Genomic DNA, 4,509 nt, shown 5'->3' with positions numbered 1-4,509 from the left:
TCTTCAGTTTCTTGGGGGGAGACCCGAGGTCGAGGTCGGGGAAAGCTGACCGGGTCGGAGGTCGGAGGATCCTGAGTTATAGCTCGGAACTGAGGGACCGGAATGGTCTTCGACCGAGTCTGAACACCAATTGTAGTCTTCTGCAGAGAAGGTCGGGGAGAAGCTTCAGCTCGATATCCGAGATGCCGCGATTTCTTCGCTCGACGGAGAAACTTCATAGAATCAGCCTGAGAAGACATCTCTGCAGAAACGAACAAAAGGTTATCAAACAGAAAGATCGAAACAAAGTCAAAATATGAAAATGAATCTCAAAAGAGGTCGGGAACTACCTAACTGGAACGGAGAAGGCTTGGATCTCCCAACATTTTCTCGTATCCAAGTGAGGTGCCCGACCCCATAGACTGCTCAACACCCAACGAAAGCCTGTTCCACCTCATCGACTCTCGAAAGTGTACTTAACCGACACCACACTCTCTTGCCAACAAGAGGAAACGAAGGCTCCCCACTCTCATCTAAGAAAAAAGGTCGGACATCTCCAACAGCCCGGACTTTGAAGTAATAGTTTTTGAAATCGTGAAACGACTCATCTACAAAGTGCAAAATTTCCTACCCTGGTTAGCCCTAAACGAAACCAGGACACCTTCCCAGCACCCACCCCGGCTTCGTCAGTACAAACAGATAAGAAAAAAGAGAAACAGAAGGGGAGACGCCCAAATCTGACACAAAAGTTGGAAAAGATTTAAAAACGCCCAAGAGTTCGGATGGAGTTGTGTAGGGGCAAGGTTACAAGACCAAGGACCTCGGATTCCAGTCGGTGAAAGGAAGACGGACACCTAGCTTGGAGAGAAACAATCATAAGCATAGAAGAAAAGTTTCTCGGAACTCTCTAACGGCGGAAAACATACCCTCTCCTCGGACTCCGGGGCTGCTAACTCGTAATCCCGCAGACTCCCTGTTCTCACAAATACTACACTCCCTACGGAACCTAATCAGATACTCAGAATCTACAACAGACGGGACCCTTAAAGGAGCAGGATCTACCCAACCTAGACCACTCGGAATCTTGGTCGACATTGCTTGAACACCTTTCGAGACATAAAAAAATCTTGCCTACAAAGAAAGAATACAACAGCAAGACAAAAATCACACAAAGGCAGAAAAACCAAATTCGACAAAAACAAAGAAAGCAAGTTCTTTTACAACAAGAAGGCAGCACTCGAATAACAAAATGGATCGGAGAAAAGAGTCCCCCCACACACACATACAAAGCAATAGCGGCGCCTCTTTTCGGGGCAACCCGGGCATAGAAGATATCAGAAAAAAGAAGCGTACGAAGAATAAAAGCGAAAAAAGCAAACCTGGAAAAGAAGAAAGCGACGAGCTCCGACGAAAGGAAAAACGGCGGCGCAGAAAAGAACTCTGAAAAAACGCACAAAAAATGGAAGACGAAGAACAGAGAGAAAAAGAGAAGATGCTCGAAAAGAAGTGATGAATAAACAAAGAAAAATGAAGAAAGGGGCAAATAAATAAAGCCTCCACAGAGCGCCGCACGGAAATCGAGGAAGAAAACGGTAACAAGCAATAAATGCTGAAACGACCGTTTTCAAATTTTGAAAAAAACTACTATGCCCGAGCTCGACCTTCCGAAAAAAGACGAACTCGGGCAGGGGCACTGTTCATACCCTGACCGAGCTCTCCAAACTCGGTAATGCTGATAGAAGGCCCGACTCGACCCAAGGCCCACGTTCGAGGTCGGACCTCGGACAAACAGGCCAAAGAAAGGCCCATCAGAAGGAACTAAGCCCAAAACCTAAAGGCCGAAAGGGCCTGGGAAAGGCGGTTCCGCAAAGATAGAGATGATCTCCCAAAAGATAAGATAAGATAAGAATATCTTATCCAGGGATGATCGCAGCCAACTACTATAAATACACTGGAGCACCCAGGTATAACTCATACTCTAATTCTACTTGATATCTGCTTGGACCCATGCTAACTTAAGCATCGGAGTGTCGTTGCAGGTACAACCCCCCGCCGTTCAGCACAACCAGCTCGGGTCACAGACCCGCCACCTCGGGCCTTGCCAGAAGACCGAGCTACACGTTTCAGGTAACCCTCGGAACAAAAGGTAATATGATTAAAAGAGTTAAGGTTTTAGAGATGTTGAAACTTCCAAATTAATACTTTTCACTTTTCACCTTGATTATGCAAAGATATAATCATGGCAAATCATTAGTAATTAAACCCTAATCCCTTGGTGATTCAATTTCTCTTTAACCTAATTAATCGCTAATTCCTTAGTCAATTTCTTAAGAAAAGAGTTGAAGAACATCACTGATTTATAAAGCCACACAGTTCATAAGAATCTCCCCTAGTTGATTTTATGTCACATATCAAGTCTAGTTTCAAAACTTAAGAATGTGCACGCACAATTCACTGGAGTGTGCATACGCACAACCTACTATGCGTACGCACAAAAAGCACAACAGCACGTGTGCGCACGCACGATAATCTGTGCGCACGCACAAGTGAAAGATCAGCAAGTGTGTGTACGCACATCTGTGCATACACACAGTCCCATCACGTGACCTCATTAATTCAAATCACTGGGGGCAATTTCTGGGCCTCCAGAGCCGAGTTTTAGACTGTCTGAAGCTGATTGAGTGCTATATCAAAAGGGCATCACTCCATGTCAAGTGGAGAGCAACTAGGGTAGATTAGAAACATGATTTCGGTTATATTCTAGAGAGAGGAGCTCTCCTTTCTCCCTAGAATTAGGGTAGATTAGGTTAGATCTCTCTTAGATTTAGGTTAAATTCTTGTTTTCATTTAGTTATGCATGCCATTTATTGTTATTGCACTCTTGTTCTCTACTTCTATTTGTTAATTCCCTTCTTTGTTCCTTTATATTTATGACACTTTTTGTTTTTAATTTCAATTAATGCAACTTATGTTTTATATTTCTCATTGTTCAATTTAGTTGCTGCTGAGCGGATAATTTATACACTTTTTGGCATTGTTTTTAGTATGTTTTTAGTATGTTTAGTTAGTTTTTATTATATTTTTATTAGTTTTTAGTTAAAATTCACTTTTCTGGACTTTACTATGATTTTGTGTGTTTTTCTGTGATTTCAGGTATTTTTTGGCTAAAATTGAGGGACCTGAGCAAAAATCTGATTCAGAGGCTGAAAAGAACTGCAGATGCTGTTGGATTCTAACCTCCCTGCACTTGAAGTGGATTTTCTAGAGCTACAGAAGCCCAATTGGCGCGCTCTAACTTGCGTTGGAAAGTAGACATCTTGGGCTTTCCAGCAATATATAATAGTCTATACATTACCTGAGATTTGATGGCCCAAACCGGCGTTTCAAATCAGCTCAAAACTGCCCAGGCGTTAAACGCCCAAACTGGCACAAAGCTGGCGTTTAACTCCAAGAGAAGTCTCTACACGAAAATGCTTCAATGCTCAGCCCAAGCACACACCAAGTGGGCCCGGAAGTGGATTTTTATGTCATTTACTCATCTTTGTAAACCCTAGGCTACTAGTTCTCTACAAATAGGACCTTTTGCTATTGTATTTTTATCTTGAGATCTTTGAATCTTTTGATCATTTTAGATCTTAGGATCATCTTTGGACGTCTAGTTCTTAGATCATTGGGGGCTGGCCTCACGGCCATGCCTAGACCTTGTTCTTATGTATTTTCAACGGTGGAGTTTCTACACACCATAGATTAAGGTGTGGAACTCTGCTGTACCTCGAGTATTAATGCAATTACTATTGTTCTTCTATTCAATTCAGCTTGTTCTTGTTCTAAGATATCACTTGTTCCTCAACTTGATGAATGTGATGATCCGTGACACTCATCATCATTCTCACCTATGAACGTGTGCCTGACAACCACCTCTGTTCTACCTTAGATTGAGTGGATATCTCTTGGATTCCTTAATCGGAATCTTCGTGGTATAAGCTAGAATTGATGGCGGCATTCAAGAGAATCCGGAAGGTCTAAACCTTGTCTGTGGTATTCTGAGTAGGATTCAATGATTGAATGACTGTGACGAGCTTCAAACTTCTGAAGGCTGGGCGTTAGTGACAGACGCAAAAGAATCAATGGATTCTATTCCAACCTGATTGAGAACCGACAGATGATTAGCCATGCTATGACAGAGCATTTGGACCATTTTCACTGAGAGGATGGGACTGTAGCCACTGACAACGGTGATGCCCAACATACAGCTTGCCATGGAAGGGAGTAAGAAGGATTGGATGAAGACAGTAGGAAAGCAGAGAGACGGAAGGGACAAAGCATCTCCATATGCTTATCTGAAATTCTCACCAATGAATTACATAAGTATCTCTTTCCTTATTTTATCTTTTAGTTATCAATCATCCATAACCATTTGAATCTGCCTGACTGAGATTTACAAGGTGACCATAGCTTGCTTCATACCAACAATCTCCGTGGGATCGACCCTTACTCGCGTAAGGTTTATTACTTGGACGACCCAGTGCA

Source organism: Arachis stenosperma, chromosome 10 (genome assembly GCF_014773155.1).
Source record: "Arachis stenosperma cultivar V10309 chromosome 10, arast.V10309.gnm1.PFL2, whole genome shotgun sequence".
NCBI lineage: Eukaryota > Viridiplantae > Streptophyta > Magnoliopsida > Fabales > Fabaceae > Arachis > Arachis stenosperma.
This window is presented reverse-complemented; position numbering follows the sequence as displayed.